The 15,421-nt window shown below is 40.9% G+C and overlaps 1 protein-coding gene across 6 annotated transcripts in view; it reads left to right on the top strand.

Moving 5' to 3' along the window:
- Positions 1 to 288: 288 nt before the first annotated feature.
- Positions 289 to 15,421, top strand: part of HECW2 (HECT, C2 and WW domain containing E3 ubiquitin protein ligase 2) — a 392,970-nt gene continuing 377,837 nt past the window's right edge. For 2 of the 6 annotated variants that reach the window (XM_063595507.1, XM_034954716.2), the window contains exon 1: positions 1,334 to 1,473. The gene's annotated coding sequence lies outside the window, so the exon portion shown is untranslated. Of the gene's footprint in view, positions 726 to 1,333; positions 1,804 to 15,421 lie in introns of those variants that run through there. The other 4 variants (XM_034954717.3, XM_055108913.2, XM_057301463.1 and 1 more) reach the window with 4 other exon arrangements.

Below are 15,421 nucleotides of genomic sequence, written 5' to 3'. Positions count from 1 at the left end.
CAAAGGAATGGCTATCCATTATTTGGGGACTTACTCCATATGGATATAGTTAAATCGTAAAATTGAATAAATCTTCCCTAAATCTGGACAGATGCAAGGGTGGGTGGGGAGGGACACAATATATTTACACTTTAGCATTTTTACTTTTTCTCCTACGTGGGACTGGTTGATGAAGATGCTATAGAAGTAAACAGAAAGCCGAAAGTATTAATACAGTAATTTTAAATTTTAGTGCCCTCTTTAGGCAAAGTATCCGGGAACGCTTTCAATAATCCATTTTTTCATCGTGACCACACCCTGTGTGTGCGACATGAGTATTACCGTCTTGCCCTTGCAGTTGGGGAAACCGAGGCATGACACTCCCCTATTCAGCTTTCTGGTGGGGTTGAGGAACAGTGTTGTCTGCACGACCTCAGAGGGTCTCCTCCACCCTCCGCGACACCTCTAGGAATCCTCCTGTCCTTCGACTTCGCAGAAGGAGAGCAACTCAGGCTCCGCCGCAGCCTCGGGACTCGTCCTCCGCCCAGCCGCACCCGCCCCATTCTTCCGCACCTTCCTCAGGGAGGTCCCGCTGGCCAAGGTCTGGCTGTCCCTCCTGTCCTCTGCCCCCGCCTCCCTTCCACCGGTCCCCGACGTGCCGGCAGCTCCCAGCCCAGCGTCCCGCAGGGCGGTGCGGGCAGATGCCGCCGAAGCGTCTAGCGGGAAGGGCGCCGGCGCGGCTGGAGGTGAGGGGGCCGGACTCTTCGCTCTCCGCGGACCGGGGCACCGCGGCTGGAGCGGACGCCTGGCACCCGGGCGGGAGGAAGGTGGCGGCAGGGAGCGGCGAGAGGGTGGCGACGCGGGCGGGTCGGCGCCTGGAGAGCGAGCGGCGGGGAGCCGGGCGCTGCGGGGCCGCTCGGGGCCGCGCCGCGCTCGGCCACAAACCTCCCGGAGGCGCAGGACCCCCGGCGCCCTCCCGAGCGCGGGCGGGAGCCATGGCTTCGCGCGTCCCCGCCGCCGCTGCTGACTCGACACAATCGGCGGGTCGCGCGGGGGCCGTGGCGTAACCCGGGGGTGGGTGGCGGCGCGGAGCCGCCTCGAGAGCTCTGGGTGTCGCTGGGAGCTAGGAAGATGCCAGCACAAAGGCGAGCCGAGACCCAGCCCGCTGCGGAGGGCGGCGGGAAGAGCCGCTGAGGGGCGCGCCGGGCGCGCTCTGCCCCTGCGCCGCGACTCTCCGGGCGCTTCTCGCGGTCTCGGGGTCGGGGACTGCAGCGCAGAGACTCTCGGCTCCGTGGCAGCGGCCGCAGCAGCCGTGAGCTGCATGCAACGCGCGGCGGCGCCCCCGGCCGCCTGCTTTCTCCGCGGCGCGCACGGACCGGCCGCAGGGCGCCGGGGCCGCGGGTCCGGGCGACTTCGGGGGCGACTTCGGGGGCGCCCTCCCGCCCCGCGGCCGGGTCCCTACCCGCAGCTTGTGGCGACGGGCGCAAAGCCCAGGTGAGCGCGCGGCCCTCGCCGCAGGTAGCGGACGGCGGGAGGTGGCTTTGTTTTTCCTCCCTTGCGCCCCGGCGCGGTCATTCATTTGACATTTCGGTTTCCGCTGCCCAGAAACGCGGGCGAGAGGCACCAGGATGTGTTGGATGGTTTGGTTCTCCAGGGAAACTGGGACTTTGGGGTCTATTTGAGCATCAATTGAGGGAGAGGACGCTTCATTTCCTTTTGGGTTGGGAATGTGCCGTGAACATCCTCTGCTGGAGCTTGGGGCCTGGAGCAAACTGGGGCTGCAGATTTAGACGTAGACGTTTCCGAGGACGCGAGACTGCAGAGGTCTGACTCTCTCATGCCTTGTCTTCACTATTAGCAGCGCTCGGGTGCTTTTCGTCGTTTATTATTATTAATTTAGAGAACATCTTTACAGCCACATTTATTTCTTTTAGAGTTAGAAGTCTTTGGAGTCAGTACAGAGAGCTCACAATTAGAGTTACAAGGGTTCAATCGATATTAAACTTCAGGAAGGAAAACATTTGTGATCATTACAGATAGAGGTGGACAGCATGCAAACTTCGGGGGCCTTTAGCTTTTGGGTTATGATTTCTGCTTTCACTGTCCTAGACTCACGCAAACTCTGTTTTCGTATATATATACCTTTGTGAAAGTGTGAAACTTGTCTTTTCTGGAGTAGTGTTCTATAGTTTGTCATTTAGAAGAAGAATATTTTAGTGTAATTAGTAGAGCTCTCCATGTGTTCGTCTTATAAATATGATTTTCTTTTTACTATTTCTCCTATTCCCTCAAGGGTTCATTTCTTCTGTTGCTTTGAGAGAGCTTTTTTTCTTTCTCTTCCCAACAGATGGCTGTATGTTCCAAGAGGTTATCTTTAAAATGACACACACATTATCTACAAAGAAAGAAAGATCAGTTATTGACTTTATCTTTGGAGTTATTAAAATAAAAGGCCTAATCTGGATGGGGATATTATTAATGGCGTGAAAATCTGGAGTTTGCTAATCTGTTTGGTCATCAGAAGATTCCTGCGGGGATTGTTTATATAGCGTGGGAGACAGATGGCATCCCTAGCAGACTAGAGAAGCCAGGCATAAAGGGTCATTGTATTCTTCAGAAATTATCCACTTCACTATTAGAGGTGGGGTAGGGTGGGGTGGAGGGTGGCAAAGACATTTTGATCTCTTAAAGGAGACACTGTAACGTTACTATCCAGCAGTCTAACCAACTTTAATTTTTCTTTTTGTTGAACATTCAAAAAGTCCCAATTGAGCTATTTGTTTTGATTATTTCATTGGCACATTTTGGCTTCGATGTGGTTGTGTGAAGCAGTTTATTAACAAAAATGTCTTTGAACTTAAAAATAATCGTGCTGCTTCTGGGTGAAAATCAGTTGCACCTTTCTTAGCTCTTGTATATAAATGGCCCCTTGGACTCAAACCGTCTTCTGGCTGGAAAGACTTTAGTCTTCATTAGTTTGAATCCAGTTTCCTTCACCATCTCCGTGACAGGTGGTTTCCAAATCCCCACCATTTGGCCGCAGACTCTGAGGTTTGGGCACCATGATGATTTCCCAGTCTAAGACATTCGCTTCACCATCGCCTCTATCACGGTATTGGGCAACATTTGGCAATGAATCTTTATGAATGACTGTGGTGTCCGTAAAGAAATCAAAATCATTCTGAACATTTGAGATAAACCAGCTGGAGCTTTTCTGCGCCTACCACTGTTGTGGATTATCTATGTGTTGTGTAGATTGCAACCAGATCACAAAGCTAGTTTTCCCTCTTTATGAATGTGAAGGAAAATATTCCAGTAAATTAACATTTGCCAGCCACAGGACTAAATTTAATGAAGATTATGAGCAATGTTTGACCCCTCTGAACAGGAGACAAAAAATAAAAGTAAGCACTGGTTCTGTTTCACTTGGGCAATGTGATCTTGGGAGAAAAACCTGTATTTTCTTACTCTTTTAAAAGGCTTTTGCAACACTGATTTCAGCCAAAGGCAAAGAAACCAAGGTTGTTACCTATAGTTGAGGACAGATGCTTTGGCGTTTTCTCCTAGATGAGTGTGTTTTGCAGGAGAGGTGGCTTTTGGGATCTTCCCAGTTTTAATATGTGCCTACACATCAATGAAATGATCTTGCATTCAAAATACTTGTTAAGTCTATATGGTTGGTATCTGTGTAACCTCTAACCAGGTGGCTTTCTCTGTTGTGAAGTGTTCCTAAGAGAAACCAGAGGCTTCTCGCCTGGGGCTTGCTGTGGGCCTGGCCTGGATCCACATTCTTGTGCATTGCTGACTGCTTTCTTGGGAAAAACTGGAACCAGTTTTGCTTGGTGTGTTGGACAGGGAATGGCAGCATTGGGTGAAAACCTTTCCAGCTCTGTTATCAAAAGCCAGGCCTGGCCTGAAAGAGGGAGGACTATGTTTGAAGTTTGATTGATTTAACAGAGGCAGAGGTTGCTTCATTACACACAGGATGCCTTTTGTATCAGGATATGAATGAGAGATTAGAAAGGTGACCAGATGCCCTGCTTTGCTTGTGACAGTGCCAGTTTACTCCTGTTGGTTTATCTTAATTATCAAAAGCACCCCCTTTCACATGTAAAAGTGTCCTGGTTTGGGTGATAATTATCTGGTCACCCTAGATATTAAGGAATCCTGAATTTTTTTTCATCACCCCTCTTCCGACACCAGATTTTGAGTCTTGCCTTATTTCAGTCTTTTATTTATTAAATGCAAAGCTAGAAAATCAGAAAAATTTAAACCTGAAAAATATATAAGAAAAATGAAATAGGAGGAAGGAAGATAGGACAATGAGATAATTGTTTGTCATCTATTTACACACATAGTGAATAAAATAGTTTTATTCTTAAGTTACTAAGCGTCTGCCGTGGCTGTAAGCCCATATTATTATTGTCTTCAAGCACAATATGAATTAACACCTGTCCATATATCTAGAGCTGACACTAATTGGGACAAATCCTGTGATTTGGGAGAGCAGTTTCTACAAAGCCTGTTTGCAGACCTAATGGTTACCATGGCTCTTAGAGGTAGGAATGCAAGTTTCAAGATCTAGTGTCTGGTCCAGATCTTGGATATTTACTGAGATTCCAGAACACAAGTGTTGTTGTGAAGACTTGATTCCACATTCTCTTAGTTTCCAAGCTCTCAGGGCCATGAGGATAATAGGAGGGCTTTTGTTTTCTATACTCCCTTGTGTCTCCAGTGTTTGGTTTGGGTCTCAGCTTTTCATACAGAGGGGTCGCAGAGAGGGAGAACTGTTGTGTCTGTTCACCACATGAAAATTCTCTTGGGGGTTTGAGATTGTGCAGGTGACCTGGCAAGGGTTTGGGTTCTTTACCCAACTTAGATATATGAAGTTTGTGGCATTTGCTTCTGCAGTAGTTGCTATGCTCCTTTACCAAAGAATTGTGTGTTTGTAACACAGCTCACTTACTATGTTGGCCAGTGGATGTTATAATTAATTATGGCTGTCACCTTTCCCAAACTCACTCCACTGAAGTCCTCAAAAGCTTGGTCAGCACGTCTAAATAAGAAGAAATTTATTTATTAATTTATTTTTTGAGACAGAGTCTCACTCCATTGCCCAGACTGGAGTGCAGTGGTGCAATCTTGGCTCACCGCATCCTCCGCCTCCTGGGTTTAAGCGATTCTCGTGCCTCCATCTCCCAAGTAGCTGGGATTACAGGCACGCACCACTACCATCAGCAAATTTTTGTGTTTTTAGTAGAGACAGGATTTCACCATGTTGGCCAGGCTGGTCTTGAACTCCTGACAAATGATCCACCCTCCTCGGCCTCCCAAAGTGTTGGGATTACAGGCGTGAGCCACCGTGACCGGCCTATGTATCTTTTTTATAAGTAGGATGACTATGTAATTTAAAAAAATCCAGACAAGGACACTTTTGAGAGTAAAATATGGTACTAACTGGAAGGGGCATTAGATCAACAAGTATAAACTGAGACTGTGCCAGGAAAACTAGGATTTATGGCTATTCTAACTATGACTCAAGTGATAAGCTTGTATATGTATTATATCCATATGATGGAGAAATGTCCTTAGCTTCTTCTAGTCTTGTTCAACATATATGTGTATGTGTGTGTATGCAATGTATGTATAGATAAACATTGATAATGTATCTATGGATATGTGAATTGTAGGTTTGAAATAAACCACTTAAGAAGTCCTGGTAATTGGAAATTTATGCCCTTCCTTATCTCTTTCATTGGTTGACTTTTAAACTAAACTCTTTGGATCTAGCCTCTCCAAACTTTAAATCATCTCTCAACCTGGTCTATTTTAATACCATTCTATTGATATAATTCTTTTGCTTAAAAACCTCTGATGGCTTATCATTTTCTTTTTAATTCTCAAAGTAAGATCCATAGGCAGTTTGGTGGTTAGAAGGGAAAAGCAATGAAAAAATTTAATTCATTCATCCATTCATTTATTTGTTCATTCAAGTAATATGTATTGAGCTCCATCTGTGGGTTAGTCTCTGATCTAGGTGCTGGGAATATATCAATGAATAAAACAAAGATCTCTGACCTTGTAGAGTTTTCATTCTGTTGGGGGCAGGCAGGTGGGAGGTGGGAGACAGATTATAAACCAAATAACTAAATTATATATGATGCTAGAAGGAGATGAGTGCTTTGGAAGAAAGAGAAAGTAGGACAGGGTAAGTGTGGTTGAGTAGGCTTCATGGAGAAAGAGACCTTAAGCAAAGAGTTAACAGAAGGTAAGAGAAGTTGCTTAATACAAATACCTGAGGGATAGAGTTGCAGGATGGCCAGTGCAAAGGCCCTGAGAAAAGAATGTGTTTGGATATGTTCAAAGATTTGCAAGATCAGCATGATGGGGTGGAATGACAAGGGGGAAGTCAGAAATGAGACCAGAAGGGTGGTGTGGGTGTTGCAAAGCCTGTAGGGCCTTGAGATAGGCCATTTAATTATGATTTCAGCAGACATCCCCTTATGTTCTTAAAACTTATCATAATATTTAAGATTGTGTTTGTGCTGCAAAGACTGCACTGGTGAGTGCGTATAGCTTACATTTTGTTAATGGTCCACTTCATGTTTGTTAATATAATTTTTATATCATTTACTTATTTTTTATTTGTTAAAAGAATATTTTTTGTTTTTGCTGTTCTTAAATTGTATTCCCATTTCACAAAACTAGATAAGTGGTTCAAAAGTAGTTCATTGAAGTGTAAAAATAGTGTGAAAATAGTACTGTAAATGCTACATTTCAGAATACCATAAACATACTTAGAGAACTGAATCCCACTGCATATAAAATGGGAATATGTATGTATAGAGACAAGGGAATCTCTGAGAGTGACAATTTCAGAACAGTAGCTGAAATTGAAAAGTGCAAATGGAAATATGACAATGACTATCTCAAAACTATTTTTTATTGGACTTGCTATCCCCATTAGGACCAAATGAATCCGTAATCGTTGCCTGTTATGAAACTTTGTCCAATAGTGGCATGAAGCCATGGATGTTTTTGTGTCATTTTCGAACAAAGCACAGTGGCTTCTCTGTTATACTATTGAAATTTTCTAGGACAAGCACACAATAATGCTTTCCTTTATAAAATTAATGTATTATATGGCTAAAGGTAGGTAAGAGATTATAATTCTATTAGCATCATTAAAGGATCCTTGTAGCAAAATAAGTATGAGTCATATTATTGAAGAGACACTTGGAAAATCAGCTGGAAAGTTAAAGACAAACATTATCCTTAGAGAGAAACCAGAAGTTATTGACAAAACTCCTTTGTCAAATAACATGGTTGGCTGTGGCATAATATCAGTGGAGTGGAGTGTGGAAGAGCGATTACTATCAAGTGCATGCTAGCAGATATTTCACTTTATGGTTGGATGAAACCACCGATGTCATGCAGAGAATGAATCAGCTTTTGGCATTTGTTCAGAAATGAGTGCTCGGTGATGCTTTTGTTCATTTGTCACTGAAAACTTGTGCTATAGGAAGAGTTTTTTTTTTTTTTTTGGTTAACCATTATTCATGAGAGTGGAAAAGTTGCTCAGGGGACAGAACTGACAGGGTACTGGGCTCAGGTACAGATAAGGTGATGGCTTCATGAAGAAAAGGAGTTGTACTTAGAAAGAAGCCAATCCACATGCTACCCACTTCATGGAGAAGACGTAATACCCTCTGATCTTGAGGAAATACAAAAAGAAACAGTGGAAACTATGGATTCAACCAAACTGTGGCCCTTGTGTCTGTGAGTTTGCTGTGCAAAGTGATGGGCAGTGAGTGTAAGACTGCTTCCCCAAGCTGACATATGCTAGCTGCATAGTGGAAAGGTGCTTGTGTAATATTTTATCTGTGGAGTAAGATATCTTTGGAGCAAGAAAAACATTTCCTTATGACAGTGATTAGAAATGATTTGTGTTATATCAAGTGGTATACCTAAGTCATATGCTTAGCCCGTGGTGAACCGTGGCAAGGACAGAGAGGGAAGGGAGAATTATTAACAAATAAAACAATATGCCACAATCTTAGACTATGAAATTTTTAATTAGGGAGTTGGAAGTTCACATTGACTGTAAATTAAGGAAGTGATATTTTCAGTAATAGACAGCCATTTATATCATAAGCATAGTATCTCTCAGTGACCTGCTAGAAGAATAAGAGCTCAAAGTAATAGAACTTAGACCCAGTAAGTTTTGATGGGGAGTAGACACAAGTGTATATTTGGTATTTGAGAGCATGTAGAGAACCATGGCAGGAGGGACCCAGACTTTTAGGATTTTGCATGAAGATATTGGGTGGCAGGGAGTACAGGCTGAAGGAGGTAGAGAAAACTGTCAGATTTCTCTGACAGTTGGATATGACCTTTCTTAAGTTTTTGCCTTAGGCTTCACTTCATTTCATCCAAATGGACTTCATACTCTAAGGTTTTCAGGACATAATCTTTATTGCCATTGGCATAATCTAGAAAAAATGAATGATTTCTTCTGGTCTTATAGTGGTCTTGGATACCCTCCGTATAGGCCCCCACCCCTTCCTCCCTCCATTTTTTCCTCTCTTCTCTTTCTCCTTCTCCTCCTTTGTTCTCTCCTTCTTTAAGCCATTGAGTTGGCATCTCTAAGCTACACGAGCTAGAAGAGCTCATCTTCTGTATCACTGTTATCTAGGCAGATATATGTGCTATTCAGGGAACAAGGGAAAGGAGCCCCTAGGGAAGGGAAGTTCTGTACCTTGCTCAACTAACTCATCCTAATGTCCGATATCCAGCTATAGCATGCATTTAAATGTAAACCCCATTCTTTAATAAAGACTCATTTCCTTTTTCCCCTCTTTGGACTTTTAATAAAGATGGAATCATTGTCTTTTGTTTAATAAGTCATCCATTGTGATGGCCCTTATTTAATACTAGGACAAAAGTCATTCATGCATTCTTCATTGAACCTTATATGCCAGGCTCTATGCTAAGTAATGGGTATAAAAGAGGTTAATAATCAGACATGGCTCTGTCCAGATAAGACAGAATCTAATGGAAAACAGGCCACACAGATATGAATAAATAAATAAGTATATAATTGCAAAACAAGGCAAAAATATTAATGTTTGTTAAATCTGGGTGTTGGTACGTATGGTATACCTCAGTAATATACTTAGGCCACAGTGAATCATGGCAAAGACAAACAAGGAAGGGAAAATTATTAGCAAGTAAAACCATATGCCACAATCTTAGACTATGAATTTTTTTATTAGAGAGTTAGATGTCCACATTGACCATAAATTAAGGAAGTAATATTTGGTATATGGGCTACTGTTATATTAACTTCTTAACAATATGAACTTCTAAATGTATATTTTAAATATTTCATAAGCAACAAATGAAAAAACCTAGTTGGAAGTACATTAAGTGCTTTGTCGAGGTGGGCTTTGGCAGAGAATGTTGTGTAACTGAGACTTCCTTTAGATGGAGTGCTCAGGGAAAACCTGAAGTGTAATTCATTACTTGCCTATATAAGAAGGATGAGGATAATTTGGAAAGGGTTCAGGGAAGAGTAACAAAGATGATTGATGACAGAGTTGAAAATAGCCCTATGAGAACAGTCTTAGAGAACTGGGGATGCTAAGCAGCAATGGAATGCTTAACCTAATGCAGTGATTTAGGTTTTTTTTTTTTAATTTATAGGGAGTTTTACACATCCACATTCTCTTCACTTGTCTGCCATGGTCAACAGCAGGCAAGACACGTGATTCAATTTAGAATTATGGGTTGGAGAAGAATCAGAATTTTGTTCTGCACTTGAGGAAAAATTGGAAAGGATCTGAGAGGTAAACTAGTTTAGCCTTTCTGTAAAGAAATATCTCTTCAGTGTTTTTAACAGGTGGTCATCAGGTTTTTAGGAGATAGTTTCCATGCTTCCTCCACTAAAAATAGGGTGATGGTGAGTGGGACACACTAGTTTACTTTAATTAGACAGGTCGTCTTCCTGTCCCATAAATACCCTAGACTCATCTCCACCTCAGTACTTTTACCACAGGAAGCAACTCCCACCTGGAATGCCCACCACTTCTACTTACTCTTTCAGGCCCCAGGTCTCCATTGCCCTTCTGTATGCAATTTAAAAACAGTGGTTTTTGTCATTTTTCCCACCTCATCCTTCTGAAGAATATGCCATTCCTGGAATTCAGTGTAGTTTCCCTTGTCAGTGATTGACAGTAAGAGTAAGGGTGGAGTAAGTATCTTATAGGAGGAGTTGGGAGACAGTGTGTTTAGCCTTCCACCCAGATGCTGATATGCTACCCTCTTGGGAATCACTCGTTTGTAGCAATTAAAATCTTAGTCATCTGCTGTTTTAGGTGGTACACTAGTTATTGTTTTCCATTAGTCTTCTTGCCAACTAGATTTTAAGCACTCTAAATATATGGAAACTTGGCAGATGCCCCTGTGTAATGCCCAGTATTGATCACATAGTGAATATTCAATAACCAATGCCTAATGGCTAAAGGAACCATCTATTTCTTCTTCATGGACCATTATGAAGTGTTGTTATTTATATAGATCAGATATTAATTGACACAGGATTCTAAAAGATTAACATTTTGGACTTTTAAAATGTCAGAAAGTCAAGTCTTGGAGGCCTAGTTCATTCAGATAACTCTCATCTCAGAACTTTCTTCCTTCGTAAGTCTTCTAACTCCTTGCTATTCAAAGTGTGGTCCACAGTCCAGGCAGCATCAGGATCACCAGGGAGCTTGTTGGAAATGCAGAATCTCAGGCACCACACCAGACTTATTGAATTTGAATCTGCATTTTTAAAAGATCCTCACATATGTTGGATGCACAGTAAAGTTTGAGAAACATCATTTTAAATCATCAGAACTCAGAAATTTAGGAGTATTTATCTTCAAAGAGAAGTAAGTGTGGAAATGAAGATTTCATCAGTCTGTGGATGAGATCCTCAGTGCCTTCTGCCATGTGGTCTGGAATTTTGCTACTTCATATAGGAGCTTGCCAGGCCAGAAGATACCTCTGCAGGAGTTCCCTGGGGTAGTTCAGGTATGTAGGTGATATTTAGGATTGGTGATTACAGGAAGAAGAAGCAGTTGTTGGCATGAGAAACTAGGAGAGGTTGTCATAAGTAGAGGAGCATGGCAATACGACCCTAAACCAAGAGATCGCTTTATGATTGGACACAACTTCTAACTCCCTGGACATGGACTTGTCTCAAACTCCAATACCTCCAGAGCCAACAGGTCACAAATGAAACCAGCTGGATGTGTTGTGTATGGTAGCCTTGTGGAGTGGTGAGGATCATGGAGAGACACACTTCATCAAAAGGAAAGGCAATGTCCCCACTTGGCTCACCTTATTGTTGCCACATGGGAATTTGGACCCACCATGGCCAAATCTTCAGATTTTTCAAGTGAAGCTAAACTTAATTACATGTAAGTTTGTATGTAAAACATCTCTTGGGTGTAATTTGTTGGTTAAGTATACTGTTTTCAGAACAGCTCATGCCAAACGAAATTCATGTGCTGTTGTGGTGTCTGTGTCTGGTTCGCAGTACCTGTTCTGGATCAACTGAATGTATGAGGTGTTTTTGATACCTGGCTTCTTCAGTGCAGGGCACCAGACACAGGTGTTATGGATCTCTACCAAGAAAATGAAATAAAAAGACGTAAAAGAAGGGAGCTGTATATGCTTTGATGGCCTGATTTAAAATCTGTGATAATCTGAAGAACCTCAGTGGTGTTTGAAGAAAGGGTTAGGTGCCTAAAGGAATAAAATCCAGGTTTTGTAAAAACAGTAAGCAGGTGTTGAGGCAAGGGCAAGGAAATACAGAAACAGAAAGTACTTGGCATCCTCAAGCTAGGATCACACACTGCAACAAGGCAGTCAGGGCAAGGATGCTGGACCATAGCTGGAACCTTCTTGTGCTAGAAGAGAAGTGTAACCGTAGCTAGAATTTGAGTTAGTTTATCTTCAGCATCTGGTTATTGAATTTGGTGGCTACCGAAATTGAATTTTGCTGGATTTTCAATTGAAGTTTGTTGTGGTAAAATTACATATTTTGAGAGTGAAAACCAGGTGAAGAAACCAAAATTCTTCCTAATGATTTGCTACTTATTGTATTTGTTAAAGACTAAATTTCTTCAGGGTAAGGATAATTTATTATTATTATTATTATTATTATTATTATTATTATTATTTTTCGAGATGGAGTCTCACTATGTCACCCAGGCTGGAGTGCAGTGGCACAATCTCAGCTCACTGCAAGCTCCGCCTCCTGGGTTCACACCATTCTCCTGCCTCAGCCTCCTGAGTAGCTGGGACTACAGGCTCCCACCGCCACTCCCGGCTAATTTTTTGTATTTTTAGTAGAGATAGGGTTTCACCGTGTTAGCCAGGATGGTCTCAATCTCCTGACCTCGTGATCCACCTGCCTTGTCCTCACAGAGTGCTGGGATTACAGGCATGAGCCACCGCGCCCGTCCATGGTTTATTTATCTTTACATCCCTAGCATCTATCATAGTCCAAATCAATTAATGTTTCTTGACCTGAACTGATTATAAGACAAAATAAAGTTTATTTTCTATCTTGGAAGTCTATCTGTAGGTGTTCATTTTCCTAACTAAATTTTAAAAAACAGCTTTATTGAGGTATAATTCACATACCATAAAATTCACAATGTTAAGGTGTATAATTCAGTACTTATTATTTTTATCTTTTATTTTTTATTTTTTTGAGATAGAGTCTCACTGTATCGTCCAGGCTGGAGTTCAGTGGTGTGATCTCAGCTCACTGCAATGTCTGCCTCCCAGGTTCAAGTGATTCTCATGCCTCAACCTCCTGAGTAGCTGGGACTACAGGCACATGCCACCATGCCCAGCTATTTTTGTATTTTTAGTAGAGATGGGGTTTTGCCGTGTTGGCCAGGCTGGTCTTGAACTCCTGACCTCAAGTGATTCTCCTGTCTTGGCCTCCCAAAGTGCTGGAATTACAGGTGTGAGCCATCATGCCCAGTCAATTCAGTACTTTTTAGTACATTCACAACAGTCTGCAACCATCACCACTATCTAATTCCTGAACCTTTTCATCACCTCTAAATAGAAACTACATACCCATTAGTAGTTATTTCCCGTTTTTCCTGCTCCCAAACTCTTATCAACCACTACTCTAGATTTGCCTATTCTGGACATTTTGTATGAATGAAATCATATAATATGAAGTCTTTTGTGACTGCATCTTTCACTTAGCATAATATTTTTAAGGTTTATGCATGTTGTAGCATGTGTCACTACTTCACTCCTTTAAATGACCAAATATTTCACTGCATGAGTTTTGTTCATTTTGTTTATCCATCCATCAGTTGATGGACAATGAGGATGGTCTCATTTTTCGGCTATTATGAATAATGCTGCTATGAACATTTATGTAAAAGTTTTTGCGTGGATGTATGTTTTTAGTTCTTTTGCATATATACCTAGGAGTAAAATTGTGGGCCATATGGTAAATCTGTGTTTTGAGGACCTGATTAACAGAAAGTAGGTGCAACATTTTATATTCTTATCAATGATGTATGAGAGCTCCAGTTTCTCCACCTCTTTCCCACTTTTTTTTTTTTTTTTTTTTTTGCCATTGTAGCGGGTGTGAAGTTGTGTTTCATTAAGGTTTTCGTTTGTATTTCCATGATGACTAATGATGTTGAACATTTTTTCATGTGCTTATTGGTTATTTAACTATTTATCTTCTTTGAGGAATTGTCTATTCAAATTCTTTGCTAATTTAAAAAATAGAGTTGTCTTTTTATTGTTGAGTTTTAAGACTTCCTTGTATTATGGATACTAGACCCTTAAGAGATATATGCCTTGCAAATATTTTCTTCTGTTTTGTAGATTGTTTTTTCACTTTATTGATAGTGTCTTTTGAAGCAGAAAAGTTTATAAATTTAATGAAATCCAACTCACCTTTTTAAAAATGGTTCCTTGTGCTTTTGGTGTTATAACTGTCCTTGTTGATCTTTAGTTGTTTTATCCATGAGGAGAAGTGGGATATTGATGTCTCTGACTATTGTTGTCCATTTCTCCCTTTAGCTTTGTCAGTTTTTGCCCATGTATTTTGCTGCCTTGTTGTTAAGTGCATATATGTTTATAATCATTATGTTTTCCTTTTCAATTGATCCTTTTATCATTACAGAATATCCTTCTTTGTCTTAAGTAACAATTTTTGTCTTAAAGTCTATTTTGTCTGATACTAATATTATCACTCCAACTCTTTTTTTGGTTGCTGTTATCATGTTGTATTGGTTTGCTAGGGCTGTCATAGAAAGTACCACACTCTGGGTGACTTACACAACAGAAATTTATTTTCTTGCAATTCTGGAGGCTGGAAGTATAAGATCAAGGTGTTGGCAAGTTTGGTTTCTTCTGAGGCTTCTCTCCTTGGCTTCAGGTGGTCACCTTCTTGCTGTGTTCTCATATAGGCTTTCCTCTGTGCATGTATGTCCCTGGTGTCTATCTGTGTGTCAGAATTTCCTCTTCTTATAAGGACACCTGTCAGATTAGATTAAGGTCTATACTAATGGCCTCATTTTAACTTAATTACTTCTTACAGGTTGTATCTCCAAATTTAGTTACATTTTGAACTACTTGGGGTTAGTACTTCAATATATGAAGTTTTTTTGTAGGAGGGCAATTCATCCCATAACACATGGTATATATATTTTTCGACTTAAAATTTTTATTCTATTTTTATCTCTGATTATACAGTATCTCTTGTAGACAGCATATAGTTGGATCACTTAAAAAGTATTTTCTGCCAATTTCTGCCATTTGACTGGATTGTTTAATTTACTTAAACATTTAATGTAATTACTGATAATCAAGTAGCATTTATGTCTGTCTCTTTCCTGTTTGTTTTCTACATGTCTTCTACTTGTCTTGTAGAAGAGTTCCTGAGTTCCATTACTGTCTTATCTTGTGTTAAATATATATTTTCCAGTGTACCATTTTAATTCTCTTGTTGATATTTTTCTGGAGGAGGAGATTTTCATAGGTGTTTACTCCATAATTCCTGATGATACTGTTATGATATTTTTTGAGTTATTTTCTTAGTAGTTGCTCTGGGGATTACAATTAACTTCTTTACTTAAAACAACCTAGTTCAGATTAATCAACTTAAATTCAGAAGTATATAAAACTTCACTCCAATACTTCACTTTGCTCTCATTGTAATACAGATTACATCTTTATACATTATAAACCCGTGACTACACTTTTTAAATAATTGCTTTATGCAATTGTCATTTAAATTAGATAAAAAGGAAGGGTTATAAATATAAATATATTTATCTTCTCTGTGTAGATAGCTTTACCAATACTCTATTTCTGTGTGGCTTTGAGTTAATGTTTGGTGTCGTTT

The sequence above is a fragment of the Pan paniscus genome, chromosome 13, assembly GCF_029289425.2.
Source record: "Pan paniscus chromosome 13, NHGRI_mPanPan1-v2.0_pri, whole genome shotgun sequence".
Lineage (NCBI taxonomy): Eukaryota > Metazoa > Chordata > Mammalia > Primates > Hominidae > Pan > Pan paniscus.
Note: the sequence above shows the minus strand (reverse complement) of the source record. Positions and strands in the feature narration are given on the sequence as shown.